Here is a 22,244-nt window from a genome sequence, read left to right on the forward strand (position 1 = left end):
CACATAAACTTTTTAAATGATTTAAAATTGGTCCCGAATTGTTTCTAAGGTGTTTCTAAGGCCTCGATGGCTAGATTAAGGGACGATATGTATGTGAATGAATGTATTATGCTATGTTTGTACTGATATATGAAATGTATGTTTAATGTTCTGTGTGTAGGTAATGCTCCGTAACCCTAATCTGGAAACGAACACAGGTTAGGGGTGTTACAATATCTGTTGAATAAAGTATGATCTGTATTATCAGGATATGATTTGAATCTGAATCACTGCATATACGACTCTGATATCTGTTAGTTTTGCATTTGCATTAGGGTGGAATTTGTGTAAAAGGAGGAAGTGTGGGCAGTTTAATTATCAGTCGATTCTGGTGGCTAAGCCATATATATATATATATCTGATCCTGGCGACTTAACGCACTCTGATTTGGCAGCTAGTCTACAATTATTTTTAAATGTGACACACAGTCACTATGCAGTGTGTAGGGATGTATGGGTACTTGATATCCTATATGGTGTATAGAGATGGACGGAGATGGTGTGTAGTGGATGGGGGTAGGACTTTGAATTTGTATCTAATATGTTCTAGATTTGTATCTGATGTACTCTGTTTTTGTTTCTGATTCTGAGAATGGTCTGAATAATGAAAGCCCGAAAACATGTTTGATACTATGTTGCTTAATTAATTACATTTGTTACACACTGAGCTCGTGGCTCATTTTGCCTGTTTGTTTGAATTTCAGGTAACCCTCAGTCATAGACGGGTCAACGTATTAGGAGCTTGGTCATTGTCTGCTTTAGTTATTTTACTGTTTTATCTAGATTTACACTATTGCAACTCTTTTAGATTGTTGTTTTTTAGAGATTAGATTTTAATAGTTTGTTATATCTGTTTAAATGTTTTTGGACCGTTTGAATTCTAAGTAATTTAAGTTGGACTTTTCAAAAATGGTTGTTGTAACTCTTCAGATTAGGCCACAACGTCTAGGTCGGATTTGGGGTGTTATAGGTATTTTGGTGGAAGACCATGAATAATATGAAGAATAACATTATCCATGCCAACGAGACAAAAGAAAAAAAATGTCGTTTGGCTTTAGGCTCTTGATACCATGAAAGAGTTTAAATGAATAGGTAAAAACACAAAATATTATTGATATAGCAATGGTATTTATACAGGAAATAAATACCTCAAAACATAAAAGATAAACAATATCACTATAAAAGTCTATCCTAAGCAAATCGAAATAACAAGAGATAGAAGATAAAAAGATAAACAAAATCAAGAAAAATAGATAAAGATAAACTCTTTTAATAATCCTTAACTCTCTTACTAGCCCTAATCCATTGTCTTCCTCAACATACAACCTCCTCCTTTACTGATATCCTATATCAACAACTATTATGATATTAAATATGTTCAAAATAGATTATTGAATAAAATATATTGATATTAAATATGTTGAATTAGTTAAATCTGATTTATATAAAATGTTTTGTATTGAAAAGGTTGAAAATAATGAGTTTTTAATTTTAATTATTTAAATATAAAATATTTCTTTTCTATCAAAGTTCAACTTCATATAAATATAATAATTTTTCAAATTTGTTCTCCTATTTTTATTATAAAAAAATAGGTACCAACGAGTATTATTGAATTTATTTCTTTTTATGAAACATGTTTTTTTTCCTAATGAAAATAAAAATATTTTAAAAAGCTAAAGAGAACCTACTGTTTAAAATATTAAAGAGCAGGATGATTGTATGATATTAAACTTGGTCTCAAACTTGTTTGTACATTAAATATGTTTAAATAGTTATATTTAATTTGAAGATTGTTGCATAAAAATTGATATTTTAGGTACATTTCATCTCGTATAAAAACGGTGAAACAAGATTTAAAAGTAAATTATTATGTACTTAATAAACTCAAACGCATGAAGATGGTTGCAAATAGGAGGCACCCCAAATTTATTTATCCGGCTGAAGTTTACATTATATAATGTTACATTTCAGAATTAAATTAAGTTTTCTAAATTTTCAACATTTTAATCACTCCAAGTAGTGTCGAAATGTTATAACATAGAGTGAAATATCATTACGACCCATTACTTAAATTATTTTAGATTAGGAGTGTGTAATCTTAAATTTTCGCCAATCTTTCATTTGTTTTTATTATAGTAATAAACTCAGACTTTTTTCCTCAAATAAACTTTAAGATTAATTAAAAATAAAAATGTCTTTTTCTTAATAGTGAAAGAGCAGGTTTCATACTTTAAAATGATTATTATATTTACTCTAATAGTTTATTTATTAATATATTAATTCTGGTTATAATTATAATTATAATTATGATTGGTGATGCAATCACTTTTCATGAATTATTATAAATTTGTTTTAACATCATATATTTACTTTGTAACGCCCTTAAAATTATTATACTATAAAACCAATAATAAATCAATATCGTATACAATTGATTTCTTGAAAAAGTGAAATACAGAAAATAAAAGAGATAAAAAGGAAGGTTGAGTGATGTTAGAGAAAGTTGAAATAAGAAGAATGTTGTGATATATTAATTTGAGCTAGGGACTAAATCATAAAGATGTGAAAAGTTTCGCGATTCAAGTTCGATAATCCAAAATTTGAAGGGTTGAAATGTAAATATGAGAAAAATTGAAGGACCAAAAAAGAAAATAACCCAACTTCTTATGACAAGAAATTTGTAACAGCCTATTTTCTTGTGGTGTCAGAAACAGTGGTTTCGGGACCACAATTTCAACATGTGAGTCCGTAAATATTAATTATTTAATATTTACGAGGCCATTAGTCTCACATAAAAATTTGGTTTAGAAATTTTGAAGTTTGATTGGTTAATTAAAGAAAAAAGGACTAAATTGTAAAAGTTGTAAAATTTAATTCAATTAGCTAAAGATAATAAATGGTTTTATAAGTTTGAACTGAGGGCCCTAAGTGGTAAATTTACCTATTTCATTTTGAGTGGACGGCTTGGTGGATGTTGACATGAAATTTAATTAGTTTTATTTTTAAATAAAAGGGCAAACTTATAATTTAGTTAATAAACAAATTAAAATAAACAAAAGATGAAATAATCATGATTTTCATCTTTCTTTTCACCTTAGAACCGAAACACCATAGCCAAGGAGAAGCAAACTTTCGACCAAAGCATTTTCAATTACATGGTATGAAATTTAGATATGTTTTTAATGATTTTTATGTTTTTTAGATTGTTGTAGCTTAATCTAATTAGTACAATGATTACTTTGTGAAACTGTCAAAGTTTAGAAAAATTACCATTGATGTTCTTGAAGTTTTCTTGATGTGCATGCTTAGGTTGGAAACTTAATGGTGATTTTGAGTTAGTTTGTAAAGTAATTTGATATAATATTTATGTTTAGGGATTTAATTAAAAATAATGAAAATATGACATTTTTTATCATGAAATTTTAGCATGTAAGGACTAAATTGGACTTGTTGTAAATTCGGTTTATTGGGAATAAATTTTTAATTGTGAAAATAATCTTGTTTTAGTCTTAGGGATTAAATTGAATAAAGTGTAAAAGTTTAGGAAAAAAGTGAAAAGTTGTAAATAGGATGAAATATATACTAAATTGAGTATTCAATGAAATTGAAGCTAATAAATTGAAATAAACTATTTTATAGATCAATAACAAGTAGATAACCAATGAAAAGGGAAGGTTGTTGAATAGTCCTTGAATTTTCATTGTCTTTGCAGTTTAGCCATGGTAAGTTTTTACGGTTTAGTTAATATAAATTGAAATGTTATTTTGATATTTTGTTGTGGTTGTTGGATAATTTAGACACAATTGAATTATTATAATTTGATGTCAGTCGAGAAAGTAAATGATTTAAATATTATTAATCCGATGATATATCGAGCTCGGATGAACGTATGATATGATACAATTGGCATGCCAATAGGTTATATTGCGCGCGGTATGGGGTTGACTTGCAGTTAGATGATGACTTTTGATTTGTTACTTTCCACTGAATATACCGATGTCCAGCATTTGTTGCGAACTATCATGTTATATTTACAATGATTTTTTGTGTTTTTGGGGGCTGATGTAAAGCCTACGGGCTTGGCAGTTGATGCCTAGGTGTGTTTTTGGTTGGCTTGGCTCATTTGAGCATTCTGGTGTGTTCTGGATGGTTAACCACGTATCTAAATCTGTTTATACCATTCATCGGGCAGGTTTCCAATGGTTATATGACGTGTTATTAAATCTTATAAGTGTTTACATAGTCTTCTGAATGTATATCGTGACTTGGTATTGAATGATCTTATGTGATTGAATATATTTTGTAACTTGTATATGTACATGTATAAACTCACCTGTTGAGTGACTGTGATTGACAGGATTTTTTATTTGTTAATCTTGTTAATGAAATAGCTATGTTTATACAATAAGTTTTATTGTTTCAGTCGTTGAACTTATTAAGCTCTATTGAAGATTACTCGTGTCATTTTTCATGTTCCTTGTAAATAACTTTTTGTGGAGTCGGGCAATCGGATCAACTTGAAGATCACATTATCTAGATACATTTTGGTAGATTTTGATACATTTATTTTGGGTTATATGGCATGTAATAAGTGTGTTTTGTATATGTTTAGAATAATTACTACATGTGTTATTTATGAGATTGATGCAAAGCTACTTAAGCTTGGTATTAGCTTGCTTGTGTATGTTCCTTTAATCTTGGTGTGAATATGTTCATTTAAAGTTGTTTTGGTCATTTGATATAAACCTTATGTAAGTGTTTGAATCATAGTATGAATGAATGTGAATGAATAAGAAGAAATGGTAAGTTTGGCATGAGTTTTATATTTGAACTTATAAACTTAAATGCAAATTAGTTTGGTGTGACATGTGAATTGAGGTTGATAATTGAATTATGGTGTAAATGATGACACATTGGTTAGGCACTTAGGTTGAATGTTTAGGCTTGTTTTAGGCGTGTTTAAATGTGTTTTTAAAGTATGGAAATGGTTTATTTCGATTTGGCTTGGTACTTAAGTTTTGGAAGCTTTTTAAGGTGCACACGACTTGAGACACGGGTTGTCACACAGTCATGTGCCACACATGGCCTACTCACATTGTCGTGAACCTTATTAATTTTAGGTGTAGGATTTTTCACATGGTCACAGTTAGTTACACGGTTTGAGCACACGGGGGTGTGGGGTAACTAAACGGCCATGTCCCTATGCCACACGAGCGTGTGGGGTAGCCACACGGCCATGCCCCTGAGCCACACGGTCTAGGACCCCTGTTTCTAAAACTTTTAAAATTTTTCATGTTTTTATGTTTTGATTCAAATTAGTCTCTGATTGTTCCCAAACTATTTTTAGGACCACGTAAACTCATTTTAAGGCCCGTAAATGTTATTTTGATGTGAATGAAATGCATATTCGAATGTTGTTATTTAAATTAATAAATGTATAGTTATAAATTGTTTTGATATGTGTCGTAATACTCCGTAACCCTTATCCGGCGACAGAGATGGGTTAGGGGTGTTACAAAATTGGAGTGTAGGACCAAATTGAATAAGTAAAAAAATACGAGGGACTAAATCATAATTTTACCAAAAGTGAAAATGATTCAAGGATGGAATTTTGTAGAAACATGAAGGGTAAAATGGTCATTACCCAAAATAGATAATTATATGGTGTAATAATTAAAGAAGAAAAGTGTTGAAATATAATTAGTTGAATATTTTTTATTATTTTATTATAAGATATTTTATATTAAATTGTAATATTTTATTATGAGATATTTGCATAGAAACACGAAGAAAAGTCTTCATGCTTCCAACGTCACTTATATATATGTACAAAGGGATTTTCATTTCTTTTCAATTTGGTCTCTTACCATGAAATCCCACTTTTTCTCCCAAATTCCTTGAAAATTCTCATTTTCACCCAAAAAGAGAAGTGAAGTAGAGATACTAGAGAGTTATAATATCATCTTGAAAGAAAGAAATTGGAAGTGGAGAAAGTTGTCGAAATGAACAAATTAAAGAGACAAGGTAACTTCAAGAATTTTACTTTATTTAATTTTAATCAAAGTATAGATTATGCTAAATAGTTGAATTATTCATGAATAAGCTAATATTATGTAATGAATTATTTGATATATTGAAATAGTAAAAGGACTAAATTGTAATGTATACAAAATTTTATGTGTGAAATAAAGTATTACTATAGAGATCTTAAATGAATATTAAGTGTTAGAGAATTAATTACAAAGTGATGTTAAGGTGAAATTATAGTAAATAATGAATTTTCATGATGCTAAAGACTAAATTGTAAGCTTTGTGAAACTTAGAATTAAAATAATTAAAGTGAAGTGCATAAAAATAAGATATGTGATGTAATAAATTATAATGAATTATTTGATTAAAGTGTTATATGATAGTGAAATTGAATGAAAAGTGAAGTTAGAAAGACATTATAATAATTACTGAGTTTTTGTAATGTTAAGGACTAGATTGCAAAATAATTAAAAATGACTACAAGTATTAAAAACATGAGTATAGATATTTATTATGTTTCAATGTGATCATAAAGTGAGAAAGAAGAAAAAGTAATGGAAATATTGTAAACTATGAAAATAAAGTGATATGAATTATAGTATGTAAAGTGAAGATGTAATTAAGTTTACATGTAAGTTTTAAAAGAATAAATATAATAATAATCAAAATTATAATGTTATGAACAATCAAATGATCTTGTATAAGAATCTAATAGTTTGATAAGTGAAATAAGTGTTAAATGTTGATATGAGTGATAATAAGAAAAATTTTCACTAAAATAGTTTTAGATAGTAGTAGTAGTTCAATTTTGAAAATACACCAAAAAAATTATAAATGGATTTAGAGATTGAATTAAATATGTAATTAAATCTTATTGAGTCTAGTTTAGCATAAAAGAAACGATGCAAGTAAAGAAATAGTAGATTATGAGATATATGAATTTTTGTGAGATAAGGTCAGAATGATTTTGGGTTCCCCTATTTTGACTTTTAAAAATCATTTCAAATTTTACAAAAATGTTTAGGAGATGAAATTTAAATGCTTAAAATATTTATGACTCTACTTTTAAGGAAAACTAATGGAAACATTATACGTGTCCTGTACTGAAAGATAATTAATTTTTTTTGTGAATAATGGTCAAAAATACCTAGCAGCAAAACATGGGAAAACTAAAACAATTTACTGTATTAATTGCATAAGAGAAAATTATGAATTTTTTATGGTAAAAATTTTATTGAGGCTAGATTCAAAAACAACAAATGGATATTAATTTGAAACAATTTATACCAAGATATAAATAATTTAGCGACTGCTACTCAAGTGGACAATTCTGCTAAAATTATTAGATAATAAAATTTAAATTAATGCTACATATAGACATACAGTACTAAAAGTCATAAATTCTCGTATAATTACATATATATAAAAGGTGAGGAATGGAGAGGAGGAGGAGGAAAAATAGTAGAAGAGCGTGATGCTAAAAATTATTGTAAGTGATAGAATTACTAATACATAAGAATAGTTTAAGTAAATTGTTAAGACATTAAGTGAACAATTGTAATATGATCTATTAATGGATTTATTTGTAAAAATTTAATAGTTGTGTTAATCTTATAAATTTGATTGAGAATCATATAGTGTTGAAATTAGAAATAGATACATGTAAATGATATGTTGAGTGAAATTGGTTGAATTGTGATATATAAACTTGATTGTAGGTGATGTGAAATGACAGGATAGAAATCAATTGGACACAGAACTGACATCGCAACGAGCTCAAGTTAGTGGGTGACGTCACAATGAGGAACCCCCAACCTTGTGACATTGGCTCGGGGTTTGAAAACTTTGTAATTTGATCCCTATTCAATTATAAACTGTTACGAGAATTATCGGAAGGTCGAATTGAATTTAGATGAGTTTTAAATTGTATTGTAAACACTAATTGATATTGGTAGTTCTATTAAATTGATAAAATGAATTGAATTTAATAGTAGTTGCTCCGACAACCAATGTAACACCTTGGTACAGTGACTCAACAATCGGGTCAGGTATGAGGGTGTTACATATTTATTAATATATAAATTGTAATAAAAAAGTAAGAATGGTAAGAATTTATCATAATTTATTAAAAATGAGACTAAAAAATCTTAAGAAACTAAACTTTTAAAAAAAACCAAATTATATAACAAGGACAATTTAGTAAACTATGTTTTTAGGTAATCTTGCAGTATGTTAACTAAACATTTGAATCTTACATTCCAACCAAATAAATCAAACAAAGTCATGTAACATATCATTTGTAATCTTATATTTTTGTAATCCTATTAATCATATATACGTTCCTTGAACCAAACACCCCTTTAATTTCTTTACCACACAGAGAAGAAGAGAAGATACCAATGTTCTCTCCTAGTTTCATAAAGGGTTGCCCTCTCTCTATCACATGTTACTAGGATTGATCAAGAAAAACATAAAACCAACTCAAATCGAGGTATGTGGATGATTTATGGAATACAAGTTAAAAAAATCGTGATTACTTGAAACTAAATCAAATTTTATTCTTTTATTTAATTTTAATTAATTTTAATTTTTTATGAGATAAAAATAAATATTTTTATATTTAAGATAGTGAAATGACTCTTAAAAGTTTTATATAAAAATATTTTTCAAAAAATAATGTATAAAAGTTCTTGATTATTGGGTAAACTACATTAATAGTCACTTAATTATTAGTAAATTTCTTTTTTGGTCACCTAACTACGAAAAGTTATAAAAATGGTTGCCCAACTATTAGTAAAATTCTTTTTTGGTCATTCAACTATGAAAAGTTACAAAATGGTCACCAATTATTCAATTTTGTCTTTTTTGTCACCAACTAGCTAATGGTGGAAACTTTTAAAATTGACATAATAGCAACTTTAACCCTCAATATTTATAAATTATGTCAATTTAGTCTTGATTCTAAAAAAAACTTAACCCTCAACATTTACACATTGTGCAATTTGTCGTTTTTTTTTTTGCTTTCCTTTGGCATTAAGGTTAATTTTAAAAGAACGAGAAAAGATTAAAATTATTACATTGAATTTTTGGGTGTTTCTATTTTTTGTATATTTTCAATCAAATTTAGTTGATAAATTTATTTTGTTAGGTGAAAGGGTCACTAAGAAAAGCAAAATTGCAAAAAAGACAAAATTACTCAATGTGTAAATGTTGAGGGTTGGATTTGTTAGAATCAAGATTAAATTGATACAATTTATAAATATTGAGGATTAAAAATTGCTATTATGCTAATTTTAAAAGTTGTCATTGTTAGCCAGGTGGTGACCAAAAAGACAAAAATAAATAGTTTGAGTGACTATTTTGTAACTTTTCATTGTTAGATGATTAAAAAAGAAATTTACTTATAATTGGCTGACCATTTTATAATTTTTTCATAATTGAGTGACTAAAAAAATTACAAATAGTTGATTGACTACTAGTGATATTTACCTTTAATTATTTTTTATTTACTTGAAAAATTATTTTTTAGAGATATTTATGAAAAATATTAATATAAAAGGGCAAATAACCAAAAAAGGCCGTTTTTTTCAAAATTTACCGAAATGGGCCGGTTTTTTAATTATTTACCGGAATGGGCCATTTTCCGCGAAATCGCGTCCACGTCAGCGCGATGTCAGTGTACGCGCAGGAAATCGCGTCCACGTCAGTGCGATTTGCTGACGTGGAAGGAAATCGCGCCCTCTAGGACGCGATTTGCTAACGTGGCATGAACAATGTGTTTTTAGCTTGGAAAACTTTGAAAGGCCATAACTTTTGGCTCGGTTTTCCGATTGAGACAATTTTTTTTTGATTTCGAATAACTTTTTGAGATCTACGCGCTGGAAAACTGCTTAGAGATGAATAGGGACTAATTTGTAAATTATAATTTGTTAGTTACGAGTATAGGGACTAAAGTGTAATTATTTCAAAATTAGCACGAAATTTTTGTATTTAAGAATATTTGAATGTTATGGAAGGATGAAATTGAATTTGAATTGAAAAATGAAGCTTAGATTTGAAAATATGACTATTTAGGTTTTAGGGACTAAATTGAATAAAATGGAAAATTTTAGGGAACTTCTCAAAAGTGGAATGAGCTGACTTATACCTATAACAGGATGATATAAGACAATTCTGTAAAAAAAGATCCGGTGTTTACTTCAAATAAATGAGGAAAATAACGATTTGAATGTTTCAAAATTCAATTTTAAACCGAAAAAATCAAAATTTAGGGGCAAAAAAGGATCTTTTTCAACGAAAACTTTGGCAAACCGCCTTTGGCTATTTGCCAGCGCGTAGATCTCGAAAAGTTATTCGAAATCAAAAAAAAATTCGTCTCAATCGGACAACCGAGCCAAAAGTTATGGCCTTTCAAAGTTTTCCAAGCTAAAAACACACTGTTCATGCCACGTCAGCAAATCGCATCCTAGAAGGAGCGATTTCCTTCCACGTCAGTAAATCGCACTGACGTGGACGCGATTTCCTGCGCGTAGGGGTGTTCATTCGGTTAACCGACCGGTTAACCGACCCGAAATTACTATAACCGAATTAACCGACCTTCCAAAAATTTTAACCGTTAACCGAACCGATTTTTTTAAAAAAAAATTAACCGACCCGAAATTTTTTCGGTTAATAAGGTCGGTTAACCGAATTAACCGAAAATTATGTATTTTTTATTTTTGGTTAAAAATTACCCGAATTACCCGAATTATCCGAATTAACCGAATTAACCGAATTACCGAAAAATACCCGAATTACCCGAATTTTTTTTATTTTTTATTTTTAAAATTTAAAAAATTTATAAATTATTAAAGTAAATTGGGTTTTAGACTTTAGTAAATTGGGTTGTCTTTTAGTTTTAGTTTTATTGGATTGGGTAATTGGGTAAACTTTAGTTTTAGTTTTATTGGGTTGGGTAATTGGGTTGGGTAATTGAGTTTAGGCTGGGTTGGATAATTTTATTTATTAATTTTTTTGGTTAACCGAAAATTTTCGGTTAACCGACCGGTTTCGAACCGAATTAACCGTTAACCGAAAAATCATAAAAAAATTAACCGACCCCTGACCGAAAAAATTCGATTAACCAACCGATTAACCGAATTCGGTCGGTTAACCGAATTTTTCGGTTTTACCCGAATTATGCACACCCCTACCTGCGCGTACCCTGACATCGCCCTGGCATGGACGCGATTTCGCGGAAAATGGCCCATTCCGGTAAATAATTAAAAAACTGGCCCATTTCGGTAAATTTTGAAAAAAACCGACCTTTTTTGGTTATTTGCCCAATATAAAAAACATAAAAGAAAAAATGAAAAAGAAAAAGAATTCAATCCACCGAATGGAATGGATATAATATAAAATTACTCAAAGCAAATAATCCTTGTCGGATGATTTGCTGTTTGATTGACCATTGATTGTTGTCCTACTTTTGGAAATATGGACATAACATGCTTTTCCACTAACAATAAATGCGCTATTACTTCACAATCACATGATTTTATTCCTTTCGTAGATGTTCAATTAGATCCTCGTAAACCCATGCATGATCATCACTTTCTGTTTTTGGGCCATACCTTTTTAGGGTACCATTGTCATCACCCTTGCTCATTCCACTCATCTCATAATAAAGTTAATAAACAAAATTATCTAATATATATTTTTAAAATTTTATTTTTAATGTTACATGCATTTCATGTTATGTTACACGTTTAGTATTTGAATTATTGAATATAATTAAATATAAGCTAAATGGGTATATAAACCCTTAAATTTTGACGAAAAACCAATTAAATTTCTCCGTAAAAAAACTCATTCAATTAAGTCCTTAAACTCTCAAATTGCATCAATTAAGCCCCTTTGACCATCTTTGAATGTTGTAGTGCCGACGTGGTTGTTAACGATGTTGATGTTGTACTTCATGTCAGTGATAGTGGGTAACGTGATAGTGTCACATCAGTAAAAAAAATCAAAATATTTTCCTACATTAAGAAATGAATATGCAATATAGTTTCACTTTATGTAATTAATGCAAATTAATATTATTCAAAATAATAACAAATTAATAGAATTAACTCTAAATATTGATTAAGTGATAATTATGTCAATTTTTTAACTAATAACCCTATATTTTATGATTAGAATTCTATTAAAGTAATAACTCTATTTTAACTTTTTTAGCTAATAATTATAATTATAATTATAATTATTTTTAAATGTGTAATTATCACAACTTCTATTAAATTATCATTATTTTAAATATGAATTTAGTAATATGATGGAAAATAAAGGGTGTTCTCGTTAGTTTAAAAGTTTTCTAAACTTGTGCTTTTATATATATTAGCTTCTAACGTCACATGCATTGTACGTGATTTTACGTGTTTAATTTTTAGTTAGTTTTCAAATAGTATATTTTAAATTATTTTTTACCTATTAGTGATAATCATAATTTCTCTTGATTTCCAAAAAGAGATACAACAATCATAATAATAGTTCATGATATATATGAAATATATTACGTTAAATTAATAAACATGTTTAGTAATAGTGATTAAAAAATAATTGTTGAAATACGACTTTCTTTTCAAAGCACTCATAAAACATTTTTTACTTGCACCAAACAATTAATGAATAGATAAAAAAATGATTTTAAGAGTGCATGCTTCACACAGTGTAATATTTTTAAAAATGTCATAATATTATATTATTTCATCATCAATTAAAATAATCTTCATTCACTCTTCAGTGTCATTGTTGATCAAATAAGATTTAATCTTCTAGGAATAATTGTTTTAATGCTTCAATTCTTTCTCATCAATGCTAACAATCTCCATTTCTTACCGATAAATTTTTTAGATGTTGCTTGATTGAATATGAGTAATTGTTGGATGCTATTTATAAAGTTAAACTTAAATTTTAATTTCTATACAACTCTAATATTAATTAAGTGATAATTAAGATGCTTAGAGTTCTATTCGAGTAATAACACTATTTTACTTCAAGAAGATTTGCACAATTTTAAAAAAAATTAAAATTAATAAAAATTTAAGTCTATTTTGAAATTAGAAAAAAAACTAATAAGTCTAAATTAAATTATAATTATTTTTAAAATTAATTTAGTAATATCATAAAAAATAAAGGGTATTCTCGTTTGTTCACAAGTTTTTCCAAACTCATACTTTTATATATTTTATAAATAGATTATAGATTATAGATATATCTGTAAAATTAATTAAATGATGATTAATTTAAAATAATATCTAATAATAATTAATTAATATACTCTTGTGTATAGGTAAAATTCCATTGTTAAGAGTCTGCTACCCTAGCACGTCTCTGTCTGCCTCTCTGGCAAGTTTAGGTTCTCAAAAGTTTTTCTTGGCCTGACGGCTTACATCTCCAGTGTTTTGAATAATTCTCTTCGTTCGGTTTTCTCGTGTTACGCCCATGGAATCAGAATTTGCTGGTCTATCCCTTGAAGATGAAGATGAAGAAATCCTGCAAGCACAAGGTGATACAGAATCGGTAAGTGAAGAAGAAGTTCTAAGTTCTGGTTGGATGTTTTCTTACAACCAGTATTATCCATTATCCAGCAATGAAAAGTACAATGGCTAATCTATGGCATCCGGTTAAGGGTGTTCAAATCAGAGATCTGGGGGAAAAGAGGTATATATTTAAATTTTTTCATATTGTGGATATGGAAAGAGTTAAAAAGGGTCCCCTTGGACATTTAATAATCATCTATTGGTTCTGCACAAGTTGCAATGGGGAGAGGATCCGCTAAAAGTTCCACTAATTTTGTCACCTTTCTGGGTACAAATCCATGATGTACCCTTTGGCTTTTATTCTGAAAATCTGGCCAGACAATTAGGGAACTTCATTGGAATTTTTCAAGAGTATGATAGCTCTAGTTTGGGGAAAGAAAATATGAATTTTATGCTGATCAGAGTTCAAATTGATATTTCTTCGTCATCTCAAAAGGAAAAAACAAGTTATGTTTAAGAATATATGCTCTTATGTTAGATTTAAGTATGAAAGATTAACTCTCTTTTGCTTCTATTGTGGCCATCTAGGTCATAATGAATCCTTTTGTGAAGCAAAGATGGAGGCTGGGGTTGAAATTGATGAGATGAGCTGGGATCTGTCTTTGCGTGCACAGTCAATAAGAGCCCAAGCAATGAGTAGTGCCTGGTTAAGGGAGGAGGGAGGATTTGTAGACAGAAATAACTGAGATGAATTCAGGGGAAATATAGAGGGGAGGAAGGTAAGACAATTTGAGAGTATTCCTGATCCTATGTTAGGTTTTAACCTGGAAGGTAATGGGATCTCCCTTGGTAGAGAGAGAACAAGAAAGTTAATTGATAATAATCAAGTGGCGATGGAGCATGATTTGGAGAATGAGGTGGTTGTAGGAGAGGAGGGGAAAAAGAGAATAAGAGGGGATATTGAAGAAAGTAATGAGATGGGAGGGAGAAACAGGAGAAAGACGAAAGTCAACCATTTGATATCGGCGGCTGCCAAGAGGCAAGCCGACCGGTTGCAATGAAAATCTTAAGCTGGAACGTCTAAGGTTTGGGGAATCCTCGGACAGTTCGACGACTTCGGCATTCGCTGAAGCAACAGTATCCCCAAATGATCTTCTTAATGGAAAAATACGAAAAAGTTGTGGGTTCCAGTGTGGAATTGATGTGGACTCGATTGGTTCTAGAGGGGTTAAGTCTAGCATGGCGAGAAGGTGTTAACATTAAGCTCCAAAGTTTTTCAAATCGACATATTGATGTGGTTATTGGGGACAGAGAAGATAATAGAATATGGAGATTTACAGGTTTCTATGGTTCTCCTTACTCACTTGACAGAGATGAAGCATGGAATCTGTTGCGATGATTACGGATTTATGGAGAATACCCATGGATGGTTTGTGGGGATTTTAACGAAATCTTATATGGTTTCGAGAAAAAAGGTAGATTACCAAGGGAGGAAAGAAGAATGGAAGCTTTTCGTCAGGCTTTAGAAGATTGCAACCTGGTTGATTTGGGATATTCAGGTAGGTGGTTCACGTGGGAGAAAGGGAATTTATTTGAAACAAATATCCAGGAAAGACTTGATAGAGGAGTTACAACGGAGCAATGGAGCGCTTTATTCCCAAATGCTATGATTCGACACCTCTCACATTTATTCTCTGACCATTGTCCACTTCTTTTGGATACGGTTTGTAGAATTGAAAGGTTGGCAAAAAGAAATTTCAAGTTTCAAGCGTGGTGGGTATTGGAAGAAACATTTTTGAGTGAAACTAAACAAATTTGGGAAAACTCTACAGGAGATTTTGTAAACAAGCTGGAAAACTTGAAAAGAGGTTTGTAGAGGTGGGGAGCTAAGATTCAGCAGAATAGAAAGATGAAAACAAAGGTTTTGACTTCAAAACTGGCAACATTACTTGAATCTAATAGAAGTGATGAGAATCTAATAGAGATTATTAATACAAAAATCCACCTGAATTTTGAGATCAAAAAGGAGGAAAGTTCTGGGAGCAGAGGGCCCGAATTAATTGGTTGAAACTTGGTGATAGAAATACAGCTTTTTTTCACAAGCAAGCGTCACAAAGAAGAAAACAAAATCAAATCCATAGGTTGCAGCTCGAAGACGGAAGGGAGACAGAGGAGTGTACGGAAATGGAGGAAATCGCTAGAATATATTTTCAAAAATTATTTACATCAGGAGGACAAAGAAATTTTAAGAGGATTCTGACAGGAATTGAAAGATGTATTTTAAAGGAAGACTAATATTTTAAAGGCAAGATACACGAAGGAGGAGATACTAGAAGCTCTTTCAGAAATGGGTCCTTCAAAAGCTCCAGAAGAGGATGGTTTTCCAGCCTTATTTAGCAGAAGTGTTGGTCAATTATGGGAGAGAATGTATCTAAATTTTGTCTCCAGAGGTTAAACGAAGGTATGGATTTACATTCAATTAATAGGACAAACATTGTGGTTATCCAAAAAATCTTTAATCCCTCAAGGATTACTCAATTTAGACCAATTAGCTTATGTAATGTGATCTGCAAACTGATAGCTAAAGTCATTGCTAGAAGACTTTGGGGAGTGATCCATAAATGTATTGATTTAGCACAAAGTGCTTTTGTTCTAGGGAGACTGATTTCCGATAATTTTCTTCTTGCTTATGAAATTCTACACACTCTAAAACTCAAGAGGGTGGGGAAAAAAGGTTTCATGGATGTCAAACTGGACATGAGTAAGGCATATGACAGGGTTGAATGGGGTTTTGTGGAAGGGGTAATGAAAAAGATGGGTTTTGATCCATAATGGGTGGATTCAGTTTTAAATTGTGTATCATCGGTCTCATATGAGGTGATTGTCAATGGAAACATAGGGGCAAAAGATTATTCCATCAAGAGGCCTACGACAAGGAGATCCTCTAAGTCCATTCTTATTTCTTTTTTGTGCAGAAGGATTATCGAGTCTAATGAGGCTTGCAAAAGAAGAGAATATTCTTAAAGGAGTTAAAGTAAGCCGAAGAGGACCAGCTATCTCCCATTTACTCTTTGCAGATGATTGTATTTTATTTGTAGAAGCTACAGAAAAGGGTGCACAATCTTTAAAATGGATACTACAGCAATATGAATTGAACTCAGGGCAATGTGTGAATTATGAAAAATCGGCTGTTTTTTTTAGTTCAAATACAGAAGAGGGGGTAAGGGGTGATGTATCAACGATTCTTCGAGTCAGAAGAGCAATTGATATAGAACGATATCTAGGGCTGCCTAGTATGGTAGGGAAGAGAAAGAAATCATCTTTTCAAAGTTTGAAGGACAGACTCAAACAAAGAATTGATAACTAGAGTACTAGGTTTCTTTCCTAAGGGGGAAAAGAAGTTTTTATTAAAGCGGTCCTACAAGCTATCCCAACTTATTCGATGTCTTGTTTTCTTCTCCCTAAGACCCTTTGCACAGAATTGGAAAGAATAGTTGCTAATTTCTGGTGGCGGAAGAGAGGGACTAAAAAGAGTATTCATTGGTGCACATGGGAGAATCTATGCTTATTAAAAGAGGAAGGTGGCCTTGGTTTCCGGAATTTTGCGAAATTTAATATTGTACTATTAGCGAAACAAGGTTGGCGTCTTGTTAATTACCCAAATTCATTATTAGCTCGTGTTTTGAAAGCAAAGTATTATCCCAATTCAGATTTCTACAAAGCTAGGTTGGGAAATTTACCTTCGCTTACCTGAAAAAGTGTTTGGACGACTAAGGGTCTGCTCGAAAAAGGTCTTTGCTGGAGGGTGGGAAAAGGTGATAAAATTTCAATACGAGATGATCTGTGGATACCAGGAAACGAAATGGTTAGAGTACCAAAGCAAGAAGTTATTGGAAATCTTGAATTAGTTTCAGACTTAATTAACCCAAGTAACAGAATGTGGAGAACAGAGGTAGTGCGAGATACCTTCCAACCGATTGTAGCAGAAAAAATTTTGAAGATCCCACTGGCGGAGATGGAACATGAAGACTTTCAAGTTTGGAGAGGGGAGTCGACCGGCGAGTTTTCAATTAGGAGCGCCTATAAACTATTACATGAATCTACATTGGATCCTAATGATTTAATATTACATACCAAAACTATAAATTTCTATAGAAAGCTATGGAAACTACATATCCCATCGAAGATCAAAATGATAATATAGAGGATTTCATGGAATTTTATCCCATCCTTTTTCAACCTCAAAATAAAATGGGTAGTGGTGAATACTCGATGTCCAAGATGCGATAGTGAAGAAGAAAACAGCTGCCATATCTTTCAACAGTGCCCTACAGTGATTGAGGTTTGGACTCACTTAAACATGTCATGGATATTGAATCAGAATAGTGAGAATATAGGGAGATGGCTTACGGGAGTATTTGGACAATGAAATGATGAGCAACTTCGCCTTCTCTGTTATGGTCTCTGGTTTATTTGGTTTAGTAGAAATCAACTCTTATACGAAAAAAGACAAATGTCAGGAACTGAAATTGCAAGGAAAATTAGGAACTATATTTTAAAACTTGAAGCAACAAAAAGAGGAAAACTTACTCTCCACTCTTCTTAAAGTTTTCAACAGGTGCTCAAAAGGGGAAGGGCAACGATTCATTTTGAAGTAGCTTTTGACCGTCAGACGTCCAGATCGGCATTGGGGCTAATAGTATGGAATGGGAAAGGGGAAATTCTTGCATCACAGGCAGTTCACCACTCCAACATTGAAGATCCATTTACAGCAGAGGCATATGCAGGATTACAAGCAATAAAACTAGGTATCGGTTTGAGAATCAACAAAATCGAAGTTATGGGTGACTCGAAAACGATTATCAAGAAGTGTCAAAGTTCTATTATAGACAGATCGGTCATTGGAGCAATAATCAAAGACATTCAAAACAGGAAAAGCAGTTACCAGGAGATTGTGTTTTCTTTTATCCCAAAAGCAAGAAACATCTATGCTCACACTATAGCAACGGAGGCTCTCAAGAGAGGAGAAAGCTTTTACCTGGAGAAGGGAGTCCCAGAAATGGTCCGTCATGCACTGGAGAGATTCAGGCTAAAACCACCAGATTGAAGAAATGAAGAGTTTTTCTCTCCTGCAATAAAAGGTAGCAGAGAAACAGAAGCATTGGAAACCAGCTATCATAAAGGCTGGTCGATGGAAATGACTAAGTGGTGTCCAGCTATATTGATTTGACTGGTTTAGGATAAGAATGAGTTTTATTTTAATTTTGTTTATTTGGACTGTTAGGCCCAAATCTGTTTTCCGTTTTCAAACTACTCTGCAATAAGGCCTTAGGCTTGTTTTCTTTGTTTTTTTCCTTAGTATATAAATAAATCCAGTCAAATTATTCAAAAAAAATTTCCATTGTTAAAAAATAAAAAAAAAAACTTGTTTTTTCAATATCAATTCAATAATATAATGAACAATAAAATGTATTCTCCATTCAAAAGTTTTTCTAAACCCATGTCTTTTATATTATAATTATAATATAAATAGATTATAGATTGAACATAAAAATAAATAAGTTTTTGGTTAAAATGGTAAATTAAAAATATTGAAACCTATCGTATTTTAAGTGCAAATATCATGCCAACAACCTTGTGGTCTAATAGCAAGAGCATTATGTTGAGGGCATGAAAATTTGACTTTAGTCTTGTTGACGTGTTTTTTTTTTCATGTGATATTGGGGATATTTATATATACTCATATTGTTACTATTACAGCTCATAACTAGGACCACCATTTTGTCTCAACCTTAGGGCCTCAGGTGCTGACATTCTCTGCTCGCCCCCTAGCTTGTTGGACGCGTGCTTGCGTAGCACGCGGTCCTTTCTGATCTTGGGGCTAACATCCTCAGCAAGCCCCATACTCGTTGGTCACGAGTCCGGATTGCTTGTAGGGCTTGCAATCCTTCCTGCGAACACCGTTCGTGACCCCATCTTGCAAGGTGTGCCTGCAAACTCTTCTTGCGGACTGTCTTGGCAAATACGCCTCTTCCGACTTGGATCCATCCGGGTCAAGGGGGGCCAAAGACCCGAACCCTTTTAGGACATTTAAGTTGGCGGTTACATATATATATAAGAAGTCTCAAGTAATCCCATTCTCTTCCCCCAATTATTTAAAAAAAAAAGAAAGAGTTCAAATATTATTATGTATGGATTTTTCTATTTTTTAATATAAAAGATATAAATAGGAGATTAATATATAATATAAAAGATATATAATACACCCTAAAAATAAAACTCAATTGAATGGTAACACAAACTCAATTAGGAGATTAATATATAGTATAAATTAATAAACTAAATTACTTTACACCTAACAAGTGAAGGGAAAAAAATATGTAAAAGATAATATTAAAACAACATTAAGATTTGAATTCGCATCTAAAAGTTCTCAACTTATGGTCCTTTCGGGTGAAGTGAGATTAACGCTTTTAATGGGACTTTTGTGATGTTTAAGAAACAACCCAATCTGATTGAGCTTCTTTTAAGGCATAATCATCTTTTAGCACTAGTCTTTTTATTCTTTATTTAATTTTTTTTTTAATCTTTAAATTTGCGTTTTTATCAAATTACCCAAAAATAAATAGAAAGGCTAACGTTTTCTAACTTTACTGATGTAATATACACATGGATGACATGTCATCATTTAATTAATTTTTTAAAAATTTAAAAAAATTATAAAATTTAAATAATCTTTTTGAATTTTTAAAAATTTAAAAACAATTAAATGCTGACGCATGATTAACATGTCAATTCGCGTGCATGCCCTGTCAATAAAATTAAAAAAACGTTAACTTTTCTATTACTTTTGGGGTGATTTGACAAAAAATGTAAGGTTAAGGGCTGAAAAGGACGAAAAACCAAAATGAAGGACTAAAATGACTTTTTTTGTAAAGTTAGAGGATTAAAAAAATCATTATGCTTTTTTCTTTTTTTTATCATTATGCCTTCTTTTAATTGCACCACACCTTTTTTTTTCTTTCTTTTCCGGCCCTTACTCTTTTCAGTTTGCTTTTTCACTTCCACCGCAGTCTCCTATTATGTATTACACCACTCCAGTCATTTCTTTCTATTTTAGGTACACCATTCTTTATTGGGTAAAGTATAGAAATGGTCACTGAAGTATTGCCCGCATTTTATTTTGGTCACTAAACTATTCAAAATCAGATATTTCAGTCATCAAACAGCGGTTTGAAATTTGATGAGAGTGCTGATGTAGGCTTTTTTTATTAGTCTAAAACAAATTTAACCCTCTAATGTTTACATATTCTATCAATTTGATCATAAATATAAAAAAATCAATAAATTTAGCTCTCAATGTTTACAAAATTTGCCATTTTAGTTCAAATTCTAAAAATATCAATCAATTTAGCCTTCAACATTTATACAATTTTAAAAAAAAAATTATAAATACAATATCAGGTCCAAATCAATGAAAAAGAAAATACAAAATTGGCTCACCAATTAAACTAGCACAAAATTTAAAGATCCAAAAAAGAAAATTTTGCAGAAAGTGTCATTTCTCCAAAATTTAAAGATTTAAACATTACCTGCCATGATCAGAAGTGAGCACAAGCTTGGGTAAATTGCCTTCTCCTTATGTTACTTTGACCCCAAAGCAACAACATCCTGATTTGAAACTGTAACAGCCATGCTTGAGTATTTGCAGAAGAACATGAAGCAATTGGATTCTAAGTTTTGTGAGCTATTCTAATACAAGGGTTAGAACTGCACATTGCTAACTTAAAATTCTTTAAAAATCAAAATTTGTTATTTTGTAAATGCTAAAAGCTAGATTTATTGAATTTTTTTAGAATTTGAACTAAAATAACAATTTTTGTAAATATTAGGGCTAAATTTATTGATTTTGTTATATTTAGGATCAAATTGATAGAATATGTAAATATTAAAGGATTAAATTTGTTATTAAACCAATAAGAAAAGCTCACGTCAACACTTCGTCACTTATCAAGCGGCGGTTAACGTTAACTAAAATATTTGATTTTTTATATTTTAGTGACCAAAATAAAACACAGGCAATACTTTAATGACTATTTCTATACTTTACCCTTCTTTATATTGAATGAACCAAATTATTATCGAGGGTTAAAAAAATTAAAAAATGGGATGATTAAAATAGCTTTCAAAAGTTGTGACTGATGATTAAGATTAATGGTGGGTTTGGATAGACAATACGTTTATTTGTAATTAATATAAAAATAATAATAATAATGAGATTAAATACTATAGCGTGAGACAAAAAATAAATTAAACGCATCACACCGTTCATCCAAAGTTACTCTAATTTTATTTAATTAAAAGAAAGTCAAATAGAGTATGACATAAGTATGACAAATGACACATTTTCCTGAACTTTATTTCTCAAACCTTTTTTACCGATATCTAGCAAGTGTTTAAATTCCACGAAATGAACGAATTTGTGTTTTTTTTAAAGGCAATAAATGTAAATGTGAACACTGTTAACACTGACAGCTAGGCAGGCCACTCCAAGCCAGCATTGCCATACACTCGTAACCAAACAACCCACTTCACATCTTCCTAAGAAATTAGAAATCATAACGTCCCCCTTTATTTAAAAATATTCATAACG

At 30.7% G+C, this 22,244-nt stretch overlaps 1 long non-coding RNA gene across 3 annotated transcripts; it reads right to left on the reverse strand.

Annotated features, from left to right (window-relative positions):
• Nucleotides 1-13,349: 13,349 nt before the first annotated feature.
• Nucleotides 13,350-18,893, reverse strand: LOC107913519 (uncharacterized). 3 transcript variants are annotated; one of them, XR_001688549.2, is made up of 6 exons: nucleotides 18,630-18,818; nucleotides 18,182-18,395; nucleotides 18,002-18,085; nucleotides 17,558-17,919; nucleotides 17,342-17,432; nucleotides 13,350-13,604 (listed from the first exon to the last, which is right to left on the reverse strand). It is a non-coding gene; the product is annotated as an uncharacterized lncRNA (long non-coding RNA). The 3 variants fall into 3 exon arrangements; XR_001688547.2 differs by having other exon boundaries at nucleotides 18,182-18,893; XR_001688550.2 differs by having other exon boundaries at nucleotides 17,332-17,432; nucleotides 18,182-18,828.
• Nucleotides 18,894-22,244: the final 3,351 nt, after the last annotated feature.

Source organism: Gossypium hirsutum, chromosome D08, assembly GCF_007990345.1.
Source record: "Gossypium hirsutum isolate 1008001.06 chromosome D08, Gossypium_hirsutum_v2.1, whole genome shotgun sequence".
Lineage (NCBI taxonomy): Eukaryota > Viridiplantae > Streptophyta > Magnoliopsida > Malvales > Malvaceae > Gossypium > Gossypium hirsutum.